This window comes from Camelus dromedarius, chromosome 5 (assembly GCF_036321535.1).
Source record: "Camelus dromedarius isolate mCamDro1 chromosome 5, mCamDro1.pat, whole genome shotgun sequence".
NCBI lineage: Eukaryota > Metazoa > Chordata > Mammalia > Artiodactyla > Camelidae > Camelus > Camelus dromedarius.
This window is the reverse complement of record NC_087440.1, coordinates 17,182,702-17,207,151: the sequence shown is the minus strand read 5'-3', so window position 1 is coordinate 17,207,151 and position 24,450 is coordinate 17,182,702. Positions and strand designations below refer to the sequence as shown.

The following is a 24,450-nucleotide window of genomic DNA, read 5'->3' as shown; positions in this document are numbered from 1 at the left end:
TGACAGCAGAAAGCCAGTGTGCAGCTCAAGCAGCTAGGGAGGGAGAGAGGGAGATGGAGAGAGAGAGAGATGGAGAGAGAGAGAGAGAGAGAGAGAATTCTTCCTTCTTTCACTTCTGGTTTTATTCAGATCCTCAGAGGACTGGACTACGTCCACACTGAGGAGGACAGGCTGCTTTACTCAGCCTACAGATTCATATGCTAATCTCATCTGGAAACACTCACAGACAAACACCTAGAAATAACCTTTGGCAAAATATCTGGGCACCCAATGGTCCAGTCAAGTTGACACATAAAATTAACCATTGCGAGAAGTCGTGCAAAAAAAGTGACTCAGGGAGAATCTGTGTGGTAATTTGAGATTAAACACATACTGACCTAAGACTAACAGCAAAGGTCACAGAATGACAGATTAAATGAGGCTTCTTTAAAAACTGTTCTTCAAGTAAAGGAAAAAACAAACAGGCCCTTCTTTCTCAGTGGTTTGGCTAAGGAATTAAACCAAACCAGGAGAGCTGTGAGGACATATACTGATTATAAAAGACCTTCTTTAATACGAGTTCTACAAACCTAGAGCTCCCATACACAGTGACAGGAAAAGTCATGTGAATTAGTCATGTGGAGACTGAGCCCAAGCTAACCGGCTGGGGGATGAGAGACAACGTGGGGGAATGCACAGCTGTCTCGGCGAAGGCTGTCCTGGGCCGCCTCACAGCCAGCCAGCCAGCCCCCTCCCATGGAGGGAGCCCGGCCAAGGCGCACAGACCCTTCTGCCATCACACAGCGTCTGCGGGTATGTGGGTGAGCCCAGCGGAGACCCTAAGAACCACGCGGCTGACCTGTGGACTCGTGAGGACAAATACGTGTTTACCAGAGCACGTCACTGCTGTTTGGTTCTTTGCTACTCAGCTTCGTCGTGACAGTTCACAACTGACACCAAAGGCTTCCCGAGGTAGTAATCTTTCAACAAAGCCAATGAAGAGTGAGAAGTGTGACAGGCAGTGCCAACAGGGACGATTTCAGGCAAAGGAACAGCATGAATGAAGTCACAGAGGGAGAAAGCCCAGGATATCTTCGTTTCATGAATAAACTGAGAGTTTCAAAATGACCCCTATCATGATATCAGCCCTAAGAACCGATCGAGAGAGGTGGGTGTCCTCTGGCCAAGCAGCCCTATGGAGAGAGGGTCCATTCTGACACGAGGCCCCTGAGACGCTGGGGCCGTGGAATCTGGTTTGCACTCCTCACTGGGCTGAGCCCGGGAGGTACAAGAAATGGAAAGAGTCAAACCTTGCAGTTGCATCTGTTTTAGCACATGCATCTGAGCAGAGCAAGGAAGCAAATACTTTCTTGAAATGAAGATAACACGACTGAACGGAGGAATAGGGAACTGGAACAAGGGAATACAGATGTTTTTGCTGAGACAAATTATTTCACTGGAACTTAGAAGCCCTCAAGTCAGATTTTCATATTGGCTGGTTGCTGCTGTTTTGCCAAGAAACTAAATTTAGGAGCATGCAGGTGTTACCGAGACACTGTCACATTGGACTGCCTCAGAAGTCTTTGGGGAAGTAAATGGCATATGAATAATCAATAAATAACTAATCCCTTTCTAGAGAAACGGGAAGAAAAACAGAAACACAGTGTTGAGCTCCTCATATTGATTGTTTGCTTTTGCTTTGTGTTCCTGCCTCCGATTTCCTGTAATTGCCAGGATGCTAGGTGACCTTTCTGAGTTTAATTACCCAAAAGAAACATGCAAGAAATGAATGCCAGAGGAAGAGGGAGGTCCTTATTCCCGAGTGTCTTGTCAAAATAACCACCTTTAAGGTCTTTCTTCCTTTTCTGGGGTATATGTGATGCTTGGTTGAAATGAACAGGAAATGAAATGGAGACAGCAGATGGCTGTGAGGCCAGAGAAGGTGAAATAGGATGAGGGACAGTGAAACCAAAACACGTCCCTGAAAGGAAGCGTCTCAGTGTCATTCTTTGGAACAGAGTGGTTCCTAAACGGTCCATTCCTGGGAATTCTTCAGAGTTCTCATGTCAGATGCTTCTATCAGGAAGCTCCCAGTCATTAGATCCAGCTCTCTCACCCACCCCATGGTTGTTCCCAACCTGCTCATTCCATAAACACAGCTTCTTGCGGAAATAATGCTGAAGAGAATAAGGAAGATGTTTCAGAGCTATTGCTACTCAGTCAAGTGTCACACGCCACTTTCTCCAACGAGCGCAGAGGAAATAATATTAATTTCCTCTCTCGTCACTTTATCTACATCTGATGCCTTAGGTGCCTAATAAAAGCTCCTTTACTGCCCTGGATTATTTCCTGACCTGGTGACTATTTTATTTCACTATTATAGGGCTCAATAAGAGGTACACGGATGGACACGGGAGAACTTCAATTTGAATTACAAGATTTCTCATTTGCAGTTTGGGCACTGAGACAGAACGGCTCAGCTCCATTTCACAGCCCTCCAGCTGGAGTCCACACTGTCAGGGCAACAACTCAGGGTCCTTGAGCGCATGCATGTCTTGGAGCAAGGTCTAGGTCTATAGAGAAACAAGTTGGAAATGAAGAACCTTTAGTGGGAGTTAACAGAACAAAGTAGTGTGGGCAGCAGGTGAAGGCGACAAAGAAAAGAATTATGTCCACGTTAAGAAGTGGCTAGAGATTATGGCTTTGCTTAGTATCCATCCACTCAAAGAGTGTCAGAGCTAGATGCATCTCAGGGATTATAACCTCCAAACTACTCATCTCATCAAGGGGAAACTGGGACCAATAAAAGAAAAGATGTTTGCCACACACAGATCCCCATCTCCCCATTCTGGGTACCACTCCACCATGAGCTTTATTTGAAGTCATCCATGCTTCAGCCTAAGGACCTGCCTTTCACACCCTCCCCCACAGACACATACAAGGATTTCTGAGCACGGAGATAATCATATCTATCATGCCACCCCCACAGCCAACAACCCAGAAGGGCACACATCAGTACGTGTGCTTCATCTGCCGCGTCCATGACTAATCCAGATTGACGGGCTCCACCAGATGGAAGCCAGTCATGGCCAGGCTCCTCAGACCACACTCTGTTAAACTAAGAACTACTTCAAATTCCTTTCCCTTTATCTCAGCAGATTGTCTGTTGATAAAAAGGAAATGAACATCCTAATTATTCCTGCATTGGACCCTTTCTTTAGCCACTGGACGGATGATGGCCACAGAGCTTCTCCAGGTGACTCAGAATCCCAGCTGTCTGATCACAAAGCCTGGAAGTCCAGCCTTCAGGTGCTAGCCTGAACAAGGAACAAATGCCAAGACAGCTAGTGAAATGTGACTTCTTCTCTTGCTCACAGAAAGGGATGGCAAAGCTGGTCAGCCAGCGGATTTCAAGAGCTGAGATAGTGATTCTTCATCGGTGCCAAGGGAGCGACTACTTTCCCTCTAGTCTTTCTTGTAAATAACCATTTGACTTGGCCGCTGAATGACAGACTCATTAGCGTACTAGCCCTGTCTTGAGACATCTTGGAAGCCATGTTGGGGCTAGACTTCCCAGTGTTTACCTTCTCATCAGCACCCCTTTGACAAACGCCTCCTCATCTCCAATTTCCATGTGTAAGAATATCGGTTTTCATGTTTTAGCTTAAGATCCTTGATTATCTTTACTCCCTTCCCCAGTGTCAGTGTGGGAGTTCAGACATGTTTTCATATGCACTAAGATGTCAGAGAAATTAAAGAAGAGGCAGATTTTTCATATCAGTCAGTTAAAGACTAATTATAACTGTGCTTTCTAGCAAACCAGTGATTGGAGGCTAATTTTCAGTTATGAAACAGAGACTGAGGTTAATGAGGCTAATTGTGTTTACCAGCACTTTCAAAAAAGAAAAGAAAAGAAAGAAGCCAACTCAATTTTGAAGAGAGTTCTTTGTCAAGAACGAATTGGGGGAAACTGCTACACTTGTATCAGGGTTTCCTAAAACTGCTTAGTGCCATGCTTGGGAAACGAACATCCTTGAACACAAGCTAGCAATGAAGAAAAGCAAGTCCTGAGACAGTGAGGCTTTCCTGACCCCAAAGCATCCCTGCATGACAGTGATAGCTGGAATCGTGGAAGCAGTGTGATGAGGCGTTCAAGGGGCCTGCCCTCAGTCCTGCCCCATTGTGCGAGAGGGGGAGGCGGGAGGGGTCATCATATGCTGATGTCTGATAAACTAAGATCTAGCTTTGCTGACTTGCAGAGATTGAGGGAGGTGGCACAGGCAAGGAACCGCCTGAAAAGAAGACCACATCCAGCTGGAGATGAACAAGGCTCTGACGTGCCAGCGGGAGGGGACCGCAGCACGGACCGCCGCCTGTTTGGGGTTGCCCATGAATGGTTCATCCATCATCTCCAACAATTCCATCAAGCTAGAAGATTGGCTATAACAACTCCTAGGAAGATCATCAGTCAAGAAGCCAGAGTTTCCTGAGGCCACGAACAGCTCACCATGTAACAGGGTGAGCGTCAGCTGAATACCAAGTTCACGGAATGAAGAACAATGCTTCTGTGACCACGTATAGCTTCAGGCTGGAACTGGAGGCAGCAGGGACTGCCTGTATTCCCCACGCGGCCTCTTCCCACTTGCTCTAAAGGATCCCCCGCTTCGATGACACTAGACCACAGGGCAGTTAGCTGTGCTCTGGAAGAGGCTGATAACATGGCCACCAAAATCAGGTTCCTTTGGTTCTAAATTTAGATTCCAAGATCTCAGTGTCTCTAAGGAGGCCTCGGCAGAGAGTCCTTTGGGGGCGTTAGGCAGACTCTGGCGGTTCAGTCACCTTAAAGAGAACAGTGGTATTTGAAATACACCACATCCCCTGTTATGACTCCAAACAACATGCCCTGTTTTAAAGGAGGTCTGGGGTTCTTTAACTTGAGATTGCCTGATGTAACCGAATCTGCTGATACTGATGATGGTGGTGGTGGTGGTGATGGCGATGACGTGCCCATGACCGAGTCAGGGTTAACTGAGCACCTGCTGTGTTCCTGAGGAACACGAGAGCAAAAGATGACAGGGCTTGCACTAACGTTTACTCTCTGCCAGACAGACCAGAGCCCCCAGCGGCTGACACAACTGGGCGTGAAAGAAATCATATATTTTAAAAGACGGTCACATTGGGTTTGGCTAATGCTGCAATGGCAGATACAAGTGCTGAAAACAGTCAGATACTGAAGACCATTCTCCTTCACCAAGGCCTAGTTCAAACGCCGGCTCTTTGGTCCCTCCCCCTCTGGTCACAGTCAGCCGCGTGCCCCTGAGATCCCCAAAGCACAGGGTTCCAAGCTGGGCTCAGCTCCTGCTTCGCCTTGCCTTACGGGTATATTCGTCCATTTCGTTGATTTATCCCTTCAGTTGTAAACTCCTTAGGGCAGGGGTCCTAAGCTACCTTCGGGTTCTTCACAGCACGTAATACTGACGTAAAGTAGGCACTTAGTAAATGTTTACTAAAACGAACATGAAAGAAGAGGAGCTATTTGTGTTTTCCATCAATTATTAGGGAAAGCATTCTAGATATTAGGCAACAGAGGCCAGAGCACAGGAGCCAGTGGGATGAGGACTGAGGTGAGAGAAAGAGAGGTTGACTCCCTGAGAAAGGGAGAAGAGAGTGAGCAAATAGAAAGCAAACTTTGCGGGCGACTGGAGGGGCCAGGTAGGGGTCGGTAACGGGAGATCTGGCAATGGATCAGAGATGTAGAAAAGTAGAGACAGGTTTGGGAGATTTTGAGGAATTATTTTAAGTACAAGAAGCTTAAGTTTGCCAAAATTCAGTTCATTGATCCCTTACATCCATTTCTGAAATGCAAGAAGGTGATTCTGGGAACAGTGTTTATCGCTATGAGCTTGCAAGTCTGAACACCTACCACCTTGGTCTTTGAAAAGCCGGAGGAGTAGGGTGCTTAAGAGACAGCAAAGGTTTAGAATTAGCCCTATGTACAGGGAGGTGCTGGATCAAAAGTCAGGCCAAGAGCCTGTTTACTGTGGGGACCCAGGCTGTGTCTGTAGCTTGGCACTCCGGTTAGTCTAGCCTGACTGGCATCTTAATGTGGGCTTGGCTCCTAAGATCTGAGTACCAGCTCACCAGAGTCATCATGCCCAATCAGTCATTTTCCATTGTGGTGGCTCTTCAGATATGGCAACCTGTGCAGGGCACGGATGTCACATTCGCTTTTCCTCGTTTCCCATGGAATCATAGCCCCAGTTCAGGAGACAACAAGCCCGTGGCCCTGCTGGTTTGCAAGGACTACATAATCATCTAGGGGTGGTGGGCCAGCTCTTTCTTCTGTGGACACAGGCCTGAGCATGAACATCGCCATTCATGCCAAGGGACACTTGGTCACAATAGGCCTTTGAGGTCACTTGAATTCTGACATTCTACTCAGCAGTCCCAGAGCTCTCCACGGCAGGGCTGGCCCGTGCGTGGCCCCCAGTGGGCACAGAGGCTCAGCTCATTAACATTTTAGGTCTATGAGATAACGGCATTTTGTTTTTGAGTAGAAAACTAGTACAGAGTGGCACCCGAACATCTCCACGTCTAGGCATTCTATGCACTATTGTTTGCAAAATTATTACGAAAAAATGCATTCTTGCTATTTTATGGAGACAGGAGGAGGACGAGGAGGGGGAGGAGGAGGAAGAAGAGGGAGCCCCACCAAGGCCACCGCCACCAAGATGTAGACTGATGGTTTCTTATATTTTTCAGTCCCACATTCCAGAAGACTCTATCTCCATCTTCAAGACTTAGAAGTTTGAAATATTCGGGAGGTCAGGAGAGGGCGGCATGAAAGCTCCCGGGGCAGATCCAGCGCTTACGCTCTTCATAACCTGCCCACTCTTGGCTTTTGCAGCCTCGACTCCAACTACTCAGTCACTCCACAGCACCTGTCGCTCCCCACACATGCCTGCACTTTTCTGATTTGTTCACCCTGCCTGGGCTTCAGCCTCCCACCCTCTGCCAAGTGCCAGAAGTGCACAACATTCTTGCAAGCCTGGTACAAATCCCATCTCTTCTGAGAGTGGGGCCAAGCCAGTCACTCCCTCCCCAGCACGCCCGTGACGTGAAACTTTGCACACTTGTCCGTTAATCTCTTATGCTGCAGTCAAGTTGGTATGTTGACGAACGTGTGCCCTGCTTCTGTGCAGTCTAAGTAAGGGTATGGAATGGGTTTACTCTGCTCATATGGTGGCTGGCATGGAGTAGGTGTTCAGGAATAATGTTTACTAAATGAACGAATGAATAGGTAAGTGCATTAAACACTGAAGAATTTAAAAAGGAAACGGCTTTCCTTTTTTACCTGAATGAAGTTCTTTCTAAACAGGACAAGGATACCATTTAGCACCATGTAGATTTCTCCACGGTCTAAGCTACTCTTTGAGCACAGAACTAGAGGCTTTGAACTTAGTCTTAGGGGAATCTGATAACTGACAGCACAGGAAGAGGCTGGGAAGAGATAAAGTGAACCAGAGGCACTGTTACCCCACCTAGGGGCAAGGAGCGCAAATGGGCTGCCTTAACAGAGCGGACGATTCTGCTGGTCTGTGGGTGCGTGTGTGTGTGTGTGTGAGTGCGTGTGTGTGTGTGTGAGTGTGTATGCGTGTGTGTGTGCATTCTAGGGCTGGAGGTTCTGAATGAAAGATGTGAAGAACACGGACACTGGATCTGAGTAGAGTTAATAACAAACTACCCACAAACATAGAAAGCACTTTTTTCATGTTGAAAATATATCACAGTGAAAATACCAAAATTAAAGAGAAATTGCAGATTTGTAGACATGATCTTAACCTTAGTCATTCAAAAAACAAATGAAAATGAATTGATGTTTGCAAAATGATGGTCTCATTTTTCTCTGTATTAACAATTCTATGTTCTTCCATTAAAATACAGTTAATTGTTTTGTCCCCCTGGTTAAAAGCAGGGGGAACCCCTAGCAGTTGGGCTGGGCTGAGTCCTATCTTCCCGGCATTAGGGAGGCCGGCGCTCAGCAACAACTCGACCCGGACATCACTAAGGTCGTTCCGGGCAACAAATAGGAAGCATTAACGTATTGATCTAAATTTTGAGCGAAGGGACTGTAAGTCGTCAGCATTTCCCAGGCCTACTGAGCTCTATAGTACAGAAAAACTGTCCATTCGTAAATATTATCTAATTTCATATACAAATGTGTAGTTAGAATTTCATTTAAAAAACAAGCTGCCGTCACTAAAATACACCATTCAGTCAAATTAGATTGTGGATGCATCCAACATGCCGTGTAGGGTAAAAACTCATTTAGGTCTAATTTATACTAACAAATCTGGTCGGGAAATAAGGGCTAAAGAGATTGTTTCTCCTTTATCCCTCCGAAAAGGCTTTCATAATTTTTTCCTCTCAAAGTTTTCAAGTGGTTGCCTCAGTTCTCAAATTCTCTTTGTATGTGTAGCTATAGATGAAAATTTGTTCTCTCTGAAAATAAAATGCTTTCAAAAGCATTTTTGAATGCCTTCTAAATGAAAGCCAAAAAAGACCAAGAAGAAAAAAATACTATGTTTTGTTGGAAGAATGTTTCAAGCTTAATTCAATTACAGAATCTCATGATTCAAAGGAACTTGAGAGATCATCTGATAGGAGTCTGTGCTGAATTACTGAATCCCAGCCCACGCGGGCATCGGCCTCTGGCTCTTCTAATCACAAGAAGTGCAAGACGAGGCATCTCATTTGTTTCCTGAAAGTTCTCATTGTTTAAAATTCTGAGTGCCGTCAGCCTCCTTGAAATTCAGTTTCTGTTCTATATTCTGGAGCCGCACAAAAGCCTCCTCTTTCACACGTCAGTTTCACCCACCACCTTCAGCCGTGAGTGGGATTAAAGTTGTCAGGAGTGTGTCACTCAAGGAGTCACGCCCTACATGAGGGGTCATATCCCACTGTGTGAAAATTAGGACAAGTTCATGGTCAGCACCAATAAGAACCTATAAGGCTCCTTTGTCCAACATGGTAGCTATTAGCCATATGTGATTATCGAGTACTTGAAATACGGCTGGTCTGAATTGAGATGTGCTATGTGTGTAAAGTACGCAGTGGATTTTGAAGACGTGTATAAAAAGAATGTAAAGAATGTGAAAAACTCACTAATTTTCTATATTGATCGCGTGTTGAAAAGTCATATTTTGGATATGTTGGGTAAATAAAAACATTTTATTAAAATTAATTTAATCATTTTAAACTTTCTATATTTTTATTTATTATTTTTTAAGCTTTTTTGGGGGGGGATTAGATTGATTGATTGATTGATTGATTGATTGATTGATTGATTTAATGGAGTTACTGGGATTGAACCCAGGACCTTGTGCACACTAAGCATGCACTCTGCTACTGAGCTATACAGCCGCCCACCCACTTTAACCTTTTAAAATACAGTTATGAGAAATTCTAAAATCATAGATTCTCCAGTCATACAATTTTCACCATAGAATTTATCATGACTTGTACCGACATGTGATCACATGTGCGCGTGTGTGGTGGGGGAGGAGACATGTATGTGTGTGTGTGCTTGTGCAACGTCTGTCTCTCTAGTCGAGTATGAGCTCCATGCAGGAGGCCATTTCATCTCGTTCACTTTCTACTCCTAATACTTGGCACAGCACCTAGCATGAAGTAGCTATTTAAAAAATCGTTGAGTGTTTGAATGGATGGGGCTTACCATACCAAGGACCAATTTCTGCATCATCATTGGAGAGTTTTCAAACATGTGATTCTGAGTTCTGCCTACTCAACCCAGGAGCCATATAAGAGTTGGGGATTTGGTCCGACCTTAGTGAGAACAGGGCCAACACATGTTACAAAATGCAGAGAGCAAGGGACGTGGGCTGGTAGGACTGGGGAAAGGCACTTGCACGCAAGGCTAGAGCATGGGTTAGACTAGCCTTGCATTTGTCATGTCTGTAAGTAGCCACTTGCCCCCAGACAATGCTGTCCTATGAAAATACAGTGTCAGCCACATATATGAGTTTACAGAGAGAGTCATAAAGAGTATCTCTAAGGAAGTGATATTAAAGGAAAGATCTGGAAGGTAGAACAGATTCAACCAGGTGAGACTGGGCGAAAGAACTTTTCAGCATGTAAAGGCCTCAAAGTGAGAGAGAGGTTCGCCACATTCAACTAAATGAACAAAAGACCAAAGGAATTGAATTGTGGAAATCAGGAGGAGAATGGGCCAAGATGAGACTGGAGAAGGAGTCCAGGGGCACATTACAGATTGCTGTAAATCATGTTAAGAAATTTGGACTTTAAGATACCAACTGCCAATTGAAGGATTTTGATCTCACCAGCGATGTGATGAAATCTATTGCTTTTGTTTTTTGATTCTTTAGATCATTCTCACAGCCGTGAGTAGAACAGACTGCCAGGGTCCCAGAAAAGAAGCAGGGAGACAAGTGAGGCTATTTCTGTCTAGATGTTTAGATTTGAAGGAATGGGAATGTGGACAGTGGATGAAGTCAAAAAAGAAATTCTGTAGAACGTGGAATAGATTGAAGAGAGTGTGTGATGAAAAAAAAATCAGAGAGCAAGGATTTGGGGGGCTTCAGAACCTGGAAAGAAGAAGATACAGTCACTGAATGGAAGAAGGCAGATGAAGGAGCTGTGGAGAGAAAGATCAAGAACTCAGTTTAGCATGTTTTTAGCAAGCTGTGCACACTAGGATGAAAAAGTGTTGGGGGCGGGGTGGAGGTCAAGGGGAGGTGAGAAGTGGCTAATAATGGTCGTGACCCTCCTCCCAGGTGAGAATGGGCAGCCTCTGTGTCAGTCCTGCAGTCCCCAGGATAGCCTAACTTTATGACCCAGGGAACACGTGCTCACCTGAATGTCACAGGACTAAGCCTGGAGGCACTGACACCACCCAGCAAGCTTTGGATTTGCCTTCAGAGCTTCTTCTCAACTGTTTATGACATGGTTAAGAATTCTGCACACGGCGCTGAAGAGGAGGCATCAGATAAAAGTGAGAATTTTAGACAGCATCTCACCATAGGCATGAACCTCTGGGGAGCTTGTAAAAATTGGGTTCTTTTGTGTTTCTAGTTGATAAGAAGAGTAAGTTCCTGCCCAGACATGCTTAGGGTCCTTCCTAAACCTCTCACACTGTGCTACACAGAAGAAGCTTACTAACTTCCCAGGAAATCCAGCATCGAAGCCTACTGTGTCTTTTCAGCGCCACAAGGAATGATTTGTGGGAAGAAGGAAGCCGTCCGAGGACCCAGTCAGACGGTGGTCCACAGAGGACTTTTGATGATTAAAAAGGCACATACCACCCTGTATGCATAAGGAGGCACTCTTTGTGGGCCCATTATATTGGCTGCCAAGTCGGAAGTTCTTATTGCAAAGCTGCCCCAGCTCATCACTTTGGTTCCTGTCTGCATTTGTCCTCCATCAGATTCTTTAGTGAGCTACTATTCCCAAATCCAGATTTTCATGTCTTCTGGAGACAGAATGCTGCCCTACCCCCGTGCTTTCAGCAGACCTGCTCCCCTTTCTACACCCACCTCCTGTCACCTACCTCATACTCAAGCCACAGGAGTTATCCCCAAATCTCAGAACGCTTATGGTACCGTTTCCTGCACTGTGTTAAACACTTCAGGCTAACGATGCTCTCCATGTTTTGCACATTCACATCTCTTAAGTAAATTTTTTTTATAAATGAAGCTTCCAAATTGCCTGTGAACGGTTACAAAGCACGTCGAGACACAATCAGGACTAGTCAAGTATGAAGCAGGACAGAGGAAAAGTATTTCAAAGCAGGCGCACGGACCTCAAGTTATTGTCAATTTTACTCCATTGTTAGGATTTCCCTAATGTTGTATTTGTTCCATCGCGTCAAGGTTGATCTGCCATCTATGCAATCCACTGATCTTCAGACAGGAATTAATTGCAGAACTCAACAACTGTCAGAGTAAGGCACTTAGTTTAAAAATACAGTTTTCTGTTGCAGATCTTTGCTAATGATGATTTTCTAAAACTGAACTTCAGGAGGTAATAACACCAAAAGCAGAAACAGAAAATAGCTCCGTGCACATCGAGACTTGCCAAAAGGAATCTGAAAGCCTGTTATGTATTCCACACTGAGCTCACATATACTACACATGTAAAATGTTTCTTACACATCTTTATTGGAATAATTTTCAGTAACATTAAAATAAATCATCGTTCTTTAGTTGTATACATGACAAAAATAAAGAAGGAAAATGTAACAAACTAATTTTTAAATAATCCTGGTTTCTAATCCATATTTAATATCACAGGTCCACTTTTTCTCCTACTCATGCAACTAAGGACACAAATAAATAAGTGCATCCTGGTTATTTTTCAAAGATGCTTATTTATTTACTTCTAATTTAACGTTTATCAAAGTTACATACATGCATAATAGCAACTCAGGAGATAATGATGGAGAGCATTAAATTCAGAAGTTTTTCTATTGACTTCCAAAAATAAAAGATAAAGATCTGGGTCACTTATGCTGGCCCCTTCTCTTCTGCTCCTAGCATTTGATAGTTAAATGTCCAACATGTCTCCTTGCAGCTTTAAATATGCTATTTCTTACCCCACTGACTTCCAATATCTTTCTTGATACTGTATTTGTAAAATAAAGATATTGGCGTCCTACTCTTTCCTCCACCTTTTCTCCTCCCCCCTGCATTCCCCCTTTCGTCACCTGCACTTTGGTGTTGACAATGTGGTTTACGTTTACATTCATCTTGGCGACCACAAGCAAATGTACTTAGTCTGCAAATTGACAGTAAACATCTAATACAACAAAACCTGCGTACATTATTAGGATTGTGTAAATTGTGTTCATTGTTATATCGAACAGCATGCCAGGATCGCACTTCTTTCTTTGCAGGTCTTGTCTCATGATTGCTCAGTCATTGGTAGATAAATTTCTAGCATCAGAGTTAAAAGCGTTTTATTCCATTTATACTCAGTTACATAAACTCAAACAACATTGTACTTTGTTTCGTAGTGAGACCATTCTGCTTCTTCTCTTTTGTTCGTTTATTTTTCTTAGAGTTTCTAATTTTATTCTTCATTTTAGTTTGGATTTTAGCCTTTCTGATATGACCAAATATGCCCAAGTTATCTTATGAAGACATTTGTAAATTTTTCTACTCAGAATCTGAACTCTCTTTTACTATGCTGGGAATTTCCTGCTGGGTAAGTCTTTGGTGGATGGGGAGGTCAAAGCCCAGGTTCCTTTACTGGAAGCTCAAAATGCCTACAACCTGCTTTCCTGATCTCCTCTGCATCCATGGTCATGGACATGTTACCTAGGATTTGCTCATCAGATTTCCCTACTCAGAACTTTGAATTGAGAACCAGTGATTCAGAAAACCAGGGACCACAGAGTATTTGCTCTGGGTGGGATGGTGGTGTTGGTGGCAGCTGCCAGAGTCTTGAGTTTCTGTGGACTCCAAGACAGCAGTGTCCAGGGCCAGCGGCGGCAGCAGTGAGACTGGCTGCACAGCCAGCCAGCTCCGGAGCGGGGAGTGGTGTCCTTCCAGCCTAAGCTGTGGCCTAATTTTGGCAACTGCCCGGTTATGTTCAGCCACCCCTCCCTGTGCACTTTCCTCAGTCTGATACTTCACCTTGCCAGTCATGAGATACACATTTTCTGTGTCTTTGATATCTAAAAAGGTTTCTGTTCTCACCTCCCACTTGAATGGGCAAAAATCCTAGGCTGAACATTCTTTTCCTCAAAGCTTTGAAGTGTCTGGTTCTGTTGTCCTCTAGCACCCCAAGTTGCTTTTGAGAAGAATGCTGTCAGTCGTATTCTTGTTCCTTCGTATGTTTAAAAAATAATTTCAGAAAGGTTTGGAGATCTCTTCATCCCTGGCATTCTGAATTCCCACACCTCTGTCTAGATGAGAGTTTCTATCCATTATTTGGAGTCAGCACTTGGTGTGCCCTTTCGTTTGGGAGATCCCAGTATTTCCGCTCTGAGAAAAATCTCTTTTCTTATTATTTACTTTCCGTCAATTCCTTCTTTCTAGGAGGCATATTCATCCAGTCTGAACTCCTTGGATGTGTCCTGTCCCTACGGCTCCTAACGTTTCTTGCATTCTTCCCCATCTCTGCCTTTTTCCTTTATTTTCTGAGAAATTATTTAGCTCTAATCCTCTCATTGATTTTTTTTTTTAACTTTTGGCAATTGTGTTCTAACGAGTCGGAGACTTTTTCCTAGTTCTCTGAGTGTTTCTTTTTATAGCATTCAAATCTTCTATAAGTATATTTTCTAATCTCTCTGAGTTTATGATTTAGGGAGGTTTTAAGCAATTTTCTTTTATTTTATGAATTATTTCTTTTCTCCATAGCCTCTTGTTGGATTATTTGAGTTCTGGTAGTTTTCCTCATTTGCTTTGTGCTTTTCAGCAGTCTACACCTCGCTACCCTGAAGATCAGGTAGCAGGAATGGTACTCCTCTGCTACAGGGAAAGGAAAACCGTGTCTGGCCAGGATACAAAATAATTTAAATTTGCAAGGTTTCCCTACTTGCTGGCCATGAGAAGCCTGTGAAGTTACAATTTATGTGTGATCAAAGTGAGGTGCTTCTCTGGACAAATCTTCATACGATGCTCAGCACAGAATGGTGAGATGACGTCCATTGGGAGGTCAGGACACAGGCACAAAAACTCAAATCTGCTCTGTCCGGGCCCGGCCCGGCCCCAGGCCCGTGTTGATAATGCTAATACTTTCCGAGGGCTGAGAATCACTGTCTCTCACTGTTGACAAATCTTCCCCTACTGCTTCTCTCTCTGCTTACAACTGAACTTTCATCTCTGTCAGTCACCTAGCATCTACCAGAGGTAAGGAAATGTTGTCTAGATCGGTGGTTCTGAATATGTTCTAGGTCACTGACCGCTTTGAGAATCTGCAGAGAACACCAGCTCCTTCCCCTAGAAAAACGTCCATGTCCAGGATGGCTTGCATGGAATTATAAGGATTTCAACCCATCAGTAGACCTTGTGACCCCAAATTAAATACTCTTTTCCCTTTTTTTTGTATATATATATATATTTTTTTATTGCAGTGTAGTCAGTTTACAATGTTGCATCGGTTTCTGGTGTACAGCACAATGCTTCAGTCATACACGAACATACATATATTCGTTTCCATACCCTTCCTCACCACAAGTTACCACAAGATACTGAACATAGTTCCCTGTGGTATACAGTATAAACTTGCTGTTTATCTACTTAAAAATATGGAACACTTCACATATTTGCATGTCATCCTTGCGCAGGGGCCCTGCTTACCTTCTCTGAATCGTTCCAATTTTAGTATATGTGCTGCGGAAGTGAGCACTAAACACTCTTTTCTATGTTCTGAAAAGTCCAAGTTTTATACATTGGAAGACTATCCAACAGGCAATACAGGTATTTAACCATGTCGGAAAGGGTCCTGCTACCAGCATTACTCTTAGAAAAGCGAGTGAAGAATTCTGATAATAGTGCTTTATCAAAAGATCTTCTGCTGACGACTGGAGTTAAAAAACAAACAAATGTCTAGGGCACAAAAGTTAGGAATTCCAGACCCCTCCCTGACAAGGAGATCTGAACTATGTGAAAACGTTCTTCAAAATTAGTTCCTGGTTTGATTGTGTGCCTCTGGCCTGAGAATAAACCAGTTATCCTGTCCAGTGACACAGGGGACATCTCTCTGTGACTGGCATGAACACAGGGCTGGATTTGGTTCGTAGAAGAAGCTATGCAGGTGGAAAGCCACGTCCGCAGAACCACTGAGGGTCTGACCCAGCTTGCCATTCTCTCTGGACTCTCCTCCGCCGTCTTGTCCCTCTGAAGGCAACATTTAACCTGGTCTGCGTCCTGCTCTTTGGGTGTGGGGAGATGGAGTCTTGTAGTCCACAAAGATGCAGCGTCACGACAGGGAGCTGTGTCTAGTCCGGGGTCCCTGCTATCCTCACGCTAACGCCGGGGGATGTCACTTCTCTTACTGGAGTTTGTGTCAAGGCAGCAAGAGGAAAATCCGGAACCTGATACAGAATGTCCTTGCCCACTTCCCCTCCTACCTGGAGGAATGAGTTCTGGAAAAGCTACCCAACCTTACCGTAAACAATATCACCTTAACTTTCGTATGGGGTAATACATGACCCTTAGGATTGAGTCACTGAGGAGTAACCACTCACCAGCTCTGAAAACCTACTTTGAATTGTTAACAAAAAAGCCCACACAACTCACTTCTATTAAGATGTAAGCGCTAATTTTCCAGCACACACTTTGTGTGCCAGAGCTATTTAATAGATATGTTCCAAAGATGTCTGATCGCCTGAGGTCACTGCTGGGTGTCAGAGGCAAAGAACCTCCATGGGGCTTTTTGGCTCTATTTTACCGCCTCACTCAGGACTTGCTTGTGCCAGAACCAGGAGATGCTGACCTTTGATAATTGTGGCAGTCTCCTCAAAGGTCAGCCCTGACAGAAGACTCTGTAATTGGTGTGGTTGGAGTTGCTGAATCCCCGGGCTATGTCAGCTCAGAGGAGTAGTCTGCTGTTTCCTCTCACTGCTCTATGGACGGCAACTCAGCTCCGGCCACCTGAGGCTTTTATATCCCCAACTGGGGAGGGAAAAATCAACCAAACGCAGCATCCCTGAGGGCAGGGATTTTGTCCTTTTCCGTCATGGAGTCCGTAATATTTAGCCCAGTGCCCAAAGTTTACTAAATATTTATTCTCTCAGTGATTGAATGAACAAATAAAAAACATTTTTATAATAAATAGTTATGAACCACTAGAATTTTCCTGGAGTTTCCTGAAGGGATATACCCAATTTAGCCATTTCTTGGAACTGGAGATAAAGATTCCCACAGTCTTACCCTGAGCTTCCCTTCCTGAGGGAGAGGGTGTCATGTGCCTTTTATGCCTCATAGCCACCCTTCTCAATCTATGTCGTGGTTTTCATTTTACAGACGAGGGAACTGAGACTTAGAAAGATGAGAGAACTTTTCAAGGATGTAGGGATAAGTGCATGTGGACCTGAGATCTGAAATTCCAGTCTGTCAGAATCTGACATCCAAACTGGTACAGCCACCATGAAGAACAATATTGAGGTTCCTTGAGAAACTAAAAACGGAGTTTATGATCCACTGATCCCACTCCTGGGCATATATCTGGAGAAAATGCTAACTTGAACAGATAAATGCACCCCGACGTTCATGGCAGCACTGTGTACAATAGCCAAAACATGGAAACAGCCTAAATGTCCACTGACAGGTGACTAGAAAAAGATGTGGTATATATACATTCAATGAGATATTACTCAACCATAAATAATGAAATAATGCCATTTGCAGCAACATGGATGGGCCTAGAGATTATCATATTAAGTGAAGTAAGTCAGACAGAGAAAGACAAACATCATATGGTATCACTTATATGTGGAATCTAAAAATTATGCTACAAATGGACTTATTTACAAACAGGAAATAGACTTGCAAATGTAGAAAACAAACTATGGTTACCACAGGGGAAAGGAATTGGAGTTGGGGGGGAAGATAAATTAGGAGTTTGGGAATAACATATACTCACTACTATATATAAAATAGATAAACAACAAGGTCCTACTGTATAGCACAGGGGGCTATACACAATATCTTGTAAAACCTATAATGGAAAAGAATCTGAAAAAGAATATATATTTTATGTGTGTGTGTGTGTGTGTGTGTGTGTGTGTGCGTGTGTGTGTGTGTGTATAAGCGAATCACTTTGCTATACACCGGACACTAACACAATATTATAAATCAACTATACTCCAATAAAAATAAATAAATAGAAAAGAAAAAACCCTAAATGACTATTGTCATATGAAAAAAAAAAAACCTCAGTAATAATATACAGTAAAAAAGAAAAAAAATGGAAAGAATCTGACTTCTGAAGACATCCCTACCACATAGCACTGGGTTAGCCCTTGCAGGGTTTTACTTGTCCCCTAAATGTCTCTAGCTTTATCTGAAGTTCCCATCACCTACAAAGATGAGAATAATGCCTCCACTAAGCCCCAGTTCAGACGCAGCACGTTTATGTAAATGTGGGGCTGTAGCCCTTTACTGTTAGCGCTGCATTGGGAGGACCTTCAGTTAGGGTGGATGGAAGTGTGACATGCTCTGGATTAGAACTAAGGCTGAGGGTGTGGAGCACGAGACAAACGTCCGTCCTCGGGGACAGCTTCTTAGGGATACAAATCTGTAGAGAAGTTCCCATTGCTAGGGGGCAGGGGGAGACCCCAACCTAGTGCACCTTCCACAGCCTAAATGTATCCATCATCTTTCAGAGGGAGAGGTCCTGGGTAATGGGGAACACTCTTGACTCTACCAACAGAACTGCACAAACACCCTTGGGAAAGGTCACCAACCACATCCCCATAGCATCAGTAAGATGCCAAGGGGAAGGCTCTGGACTCAGCTGCCCACCCAAGAGGAAGTGGGGACCCCAGGCCAGCCTTGGGTGTGGAAGACTGCTGAGTGGCCCAGAGACTCCAGGCACTGGCTCTCTCCCGAGGCGTGGGGGCAGGTGTCTCACACAAAGGGAGCTCTTACCTCCCCCCACATTCTACAAGATTAATAGCCAGTCAGGGGCTCCCAGGAATACGACTCATTAGCTCTCTTTCTACCAGACAGGGATGATTTGGCCTGGTTCTAGTTCTACCCAAATGCAGTAAACAGTTTTTTTTTTCCCCCTGAAGATTGCCTATTCCTGTCTTTCACCTCCCTTGCATGTGGCAAGGAGAAATAAGATAATATATGTGCAATGCTTTGAGCTCCTTGGGAAAGCAGCACTCTCTAAGTGCATGATATTAATAATAGCAATATTTCTGTTACCACGAAGACAGGCTGAGTCCATCTTTCACGTGTCCTTTTAAGTCATTTTCCCTGCGGCTGCCTATCCTGGTAAAATGGTTCTGAGTGAGCCATACAAATCTCTGGTTTTAAAATACTCATTGGGGAAAACACTAGTTAGTTTCCATATTACCTGGAAGGGGAATATTCTGATGTTTGTTTCTTGAAATAAGGGTGCTTTGGTAGATGAAAAGTGAGAGCACAGGCAACCCACATGTCACAGAGCTGAGAAAGAGGCAATAGTGTGGGAAATAGAAACCCATGGAAGCCCTGCACGCCATGGTCAGGATTCCAGGCCAGCTCCCTGAAGAGCGATGAGGTCAAGTGACATGAAACTCCTTTCTTGGGAGTCAGGAAACACAACAAGTCTTCTTGCCTTAAGGAAACAGAGCAAGGTAGCAAGGTTCCCATGTCCAGAGCCAAGAGCCTCACGCTATTAGAAACAGACCTGAGGTTACTATGCCCAACATTGACAAAACACCATGATGATAATGCTGGTGATAATGACGATGATGACGATGATGATGATGATGCTGGTGATGATGACGATGATGACGATGATGATGATGATGCTGGTGATAATGACGATGATGACAATGATGATGATGATGCTGGTGATGATGATGACGATGGTGATGATAATGATCATGATGATGGTGATGGTGGTGATGATGATAATGACGATGACGATGATGATGATGGTGACAACGATGATGATGGTGATGATGATGATGGTGATGATGGTGGTGATGATGACGGTGATGATGATGATGATGACGATGGTGATGATGCTATGATGGTGATGATGGTGATGATGGTGATGATGATGATGATGGTGATAGCCACCATTTATAAAAAGTTCGCCCCTCCAGAGACAGAGCTAGACTCTTTATACTCCTTGTCCCATTTTATTTAATCCTCTAAACAAACCTACATGGTTGACACTATTATTTTTAAAACTCAGAGATGTTTAGCATGTTGCCCAATGTCACACAGCAACAACTTAAAAGTTGAGGTTCCAGTTGAAAATAATATGCTGTGGCTACTTAAAAAAAGAGAGAGAAAAGTGGGGTTTGCTCCTTTGCTGTGACATCCCCCTCCTACCTCCTCTCCATCCATTCAAATGCATTTGGTGCTGTTTGTGTCTGTTCTGCGAATACAGCGATGAGTAAATAAATGTCTCCATCCTGGAGGAACAGGAACATGCCCCAAATGACACTGTGCAGGCTATGAGCACAGAAGTGAGGTCTGTTTCCTGGTTTGCTCACCACCCGCAGGGCAGGCTGTGAGCCTGTGGTTTCCAAGCCTTTAGCCTCTGTGCCTGGGTTCACTCTCTCTCCAAATCCCTCCTTCCTTAGGAGGCTGCAAACATGTCATAAATAAAACCAAAGAACAGGGTGGAGCCATGGGCAGTAAAGAACACAGACTTCAGTGTAGATTAAAGCTGGGTTTTAACTCTGGATTTCCCACCTACTTGCTGTGTGACCATGAACAAGTCACCGCCTCTCTCTCTGAGCCTCAGTTGCTCCTATTTTAAATGCAGTTAACACTATTCATTGTGAAAGGCGATTGAGAGCATTAAATGAGCTATTGCATTTAAAGGGCCCAATGTAGGCGCTGGCAGCTCTAAGACTCTCAATTGTGGTAAATGCTCTTTCTGTTGTAAAATCCAAGAAGAATGTTCAAAAACAGCCAGGCTTTAAGAGTAAAATCTACTGGAGACTAGGGACGTGCCAGCATGACCATTCTGAAGCCTGTGAAATCTGTAATATAACCTCCTTCCAGCATCCACACTTGTCCAAAACTCCTCTGCACAGGAAGATTACTAATAAAATGGGGACAAAAGAAATCACGAGGAAACCATTCATTCAGTAACCAAATAAAGCCAGTACAAAACCACCCACTGCCCCCTAGCACAACAGAGGGGCGGGCCGCAAGGCAGGGGGCCGAGGGTGGCTGGAGAGCCCCCTTGTTAAACAGAGCTCTGAAGAGAGGGTTGCCATTCACTGGCTGTGGCGCCTGGGGGTTCGGGATTGTCCACCCTTACCTAACAAACACTGGCGTCATCAGTAGGGGATGGACACAGCCCTGGGCGTAATTAACTGCCTTCTGCTTCACCCCGTGCTGGTCCTTGTTCTTAGGAGACCGAGAATGAATTTGGTATTTTGCCTTGATGAAGGAAAACAAGTCTAAGTGTGAAAAAAAAATTCCAACTTTCTTGTATGACTGGCAAGAGTGTCTGGTTTTACCCTTTCACACCGACCACACACTCGATTTTTCTTTCCTCGCCGGAGAATGTCATTGTGAGGCAGACCAAATGTGACAATTTAAATGTGTACCCCAGGGCTTAAGTATCATAATGCCAGAAATTCAAGTGATCCTGGTTGATACAGTCTGACCTCCAGCTTCAGGCCTTGGAAAAGGGAGCTCTGCTGTCCAAACACAAAACAAATAAGACCTTTTTTAATAAAGGATTCTGTCAAGTGTCCTTTTTTCTTTATTTTGCCTCTGGTCACACTCCATCAGAAGTCTGAATATGAAAATCCTTTCCTGCTGTGCTTGGTCTATTTTCCTTTTTTTAACTAAAAATTTTCCTCATTTCCTTTTTAAAAAAACAAGATGTATAAACAACTACAGTTAATTATTTTAAGGTAGAGCTCTCAAACGGCTGATGAAGAAGAAATGGTGCAAACTGACAGAAGTACTGGCATAAATGCAGCGGCCTGAGGCAGTTCCACAAACACCCCAAAGACGCTGTCGCTGATACCTGGATATCCGTGGCCCTTCTTCCTTGCCGCTAGGACCTGATCTGGTTTCGGCATTCACTTCTGCCCCATATGAGTCACAGATACATCCTGAATGGCCCGAGCCAGTGATGGAGATATCATTTTTCTTGGTTTAGAGGTGGACATGGATGCTAGTCCCAGTCAATGAAATGTGAGGGACGGCCCATTGGGAGTCTTCCAGGAATGGTTTTAAAAAGAACTAACAAGCCCAAGAGCCACCTTATTTTGTAACATTTTATGTAAGGTAATATTTTTTTCCTTATTCTTTAAGCCTATTGAGTTGGAGAGTTCTCATTTGTCACTGAAAACATTCAAGCTGATAAATGATAACTGCTCAACTCATTTTGTAATCTCCTTGATGGAAAATGCTGTCAGAGTCAATTTCCCACCATCACAAGGAAATCCGTGTAGCAGTCACCTGTTGCCACTGCTCAGCCTCGGTTCAACTTTCTTAGGAGAGCGGTCAGTGCTTCTCAGACTTGAATGTGCAGATGAGTCATGGGTTGGGGAGGGCTCAGGGGTCTTGTGAAAACACAAAGTCTATTCCGGGGCCTGGGACTCAGCATTTCTCCCTGGTGATGCTGATGTTGCTGCTCCAGGGACCCCTCTTTGCATATCAAGGATCTGTATTTCCACTGGGAAAGCCAATCAAGTCTTTAGATTAAACTAGGGTCAGCAAACTATAGTCATAGATCTGTTTTTGTATGGATCTGGAGCAAAGAATGGTTTTTACCTTTTTTAAAGAATTGTAAAAGGAAGGAAGAAAAGAAGGAAGGGAAAAAAGAAGGAAAGAAAGAAAGAAAGGGAGGAAAGAAAGCAATGCAGATAGTAGAGTGGGTGGCTCCAAGCAGGGATTAGTAAGACTTTTCTGCACATAACCGGACAGTGAACATTCTCAGCTCTACAGGCAATACAATCACTGCTACAACTACTCAACTCTGCTGCGGTGGCTAAAAGCAGCCACAGACAATATATAACTGACTGAGCCTGGCTGTGTACCAATAAAACTTTATTTACAAAAACAGGCAGCAGGTCAGATTTGGCCCATGGGCCACAGTTTTCCTACCCCTGGTGTGGAGCCACAATTCCTTTTGATCAAAAAGAAAAAGAAAAAAAGGAATCTGATCAAACACTTTATTAGGTAAACTTGTTTTTGAAAGATTTTTGGATGTTTTAAAATAAATAAGTTCCTCTCTTAAGGAGTGATGAACATTTGTGATCAGTGGGGATATTATGAAGGATGAGCCAACAATCTTAAAGAAGCTCCCAAGAAGGAGTGACCAAAGCGTTGAGCTGTGGCTGCCTCTGGGTCATGGGCCGCCCTGCAGACGTGGACTTTGAGCGATCTCCATAGACACACGAGCTCTGGCATGTTTGCATAACCCACTTTCCCAGGCCCGCTGTCCAGCAGATAGAAACAGCTAACAGCTAGAAACTCAGCACAGGGTTCTTTTGGCTCGACCTCACACACTTATTCTGTGGGAAATCTGTCCCCCTTCAAATCCACAAATGGTTCTTACAGCTGTAGTCTCCGTTGGCTCTGACTGTTAGTCCTCGTGGCCACATTTCCAAAAGTTCTTCTCTTCTCTGCTCCAGATTTCTTTGGCAATAACAAAGGCAGCAGGTGGCCAAGTCAGGGAAGGGACAGCCGTGAACGCACATGGTTCTACTACTGTCCTCCCAGCTCAGGTAATGAGGCCAAGGCCAAGGACACCGGTATTTGAGCCAACAGTGCTTGTACCATGGGCATCGGTGACTCCAATGAACGCCACTGAGGCCCTGTTGTTGCTGTTTCCCTGCCTCTGTTCCCTGTGGCGCATGCTAGTCTGCAGCCATCCAGACTTGGATGAAACGGCTTTTTTCAGTGTACTTTCCCCTTGACGGTCTTATCACAGCTTCCTTAACCTAAGGTTCAGGCATGTGTTCTTTGAAGCTGAGCCTTGTTGTAGCTCAAATAATGACCCCCAAAGTTAACCTCAGGCTCCAATACCTGGATCCTGTGAAGTTGTCACGTATGGCAAAAGAGACTTTGCAGACACAATTAAGGATTTTGAGACGGGGACAGTGTTCTGGGTTATTTTAGCAGGTCCTAAATGTAATCACAAGTGTCCCTGTAGGGTAACGGGGCAGGCAGGGAAAGACTTGCTGACAGGAGGGGAGAAGGTGGTGTGACCATGGAAGCAGACACTGCAGTGACGCGGCCACAAACCAACAAATGCCAGCAGCCACCAAGAGCTGGAAGAGGCAAAAAGTGGATTTTCCTCTGGAAACCCAAGAAGGAATCAGCCCTGCCTACATTTTGATTTTAGCCCCATAAGACTAATTTCACATTTCTGGCCTCCAAAATGTAAGAGTACAGGTATTTTTTAAGCCCCTAAGTTTATGGTAATTTGCTACAGTGGCAACAAACAACGAGTAATAAAAGCCTGGAGACGGTCATGCTTGCATTCAGAATCTTCCCCTCCTTCCAAAGTCCTTGAATCACCTATGTTTCCTTAGGTTCCTCTTATTAAGATACCCTTGGCTCACATACCCTACCGGACCTCTGCACGTAATCAGATATACCTAAATCCAAGCTTAGGCTAAACAAGAAATCCTAATGCTTATCTCTTTATAATTAAGTCATATTACTTTTATAAATGACCCTGGAATGGTAGCACGTTGCAGCTTTCCTGTCATTACTTTTCTCTTCACTTCACTCACTCTCAGATTAGATTGTATTAGTTAGACTAGAGAGACAGAGGGTCCAT

General features: G+C 44.2%; 1 long non-coding RNA gene and 1 other non-coding gene across 2 annotated transcripts in view; both read right to left on the bottom strand.

The window, feature by feature from the left end:
* LOC135321387 (uncharacterized) overlaps positions 1–24,450 on the bottom strand; it is a 54,396-nt gene that overhangs the window by 5,781 nt on the left and 24,165 nt on the right. The window lies entirely within an intron of this gene.
* Positions 15,263–15,369, bottom strand: LOC116153781 (U6 spliceosomal RNA). Its single transcript, XR_004137659.1, has one exon. It is a non-coding gene; the product is annotated as a U6 spliceosomal RNA (small nuclear RNA).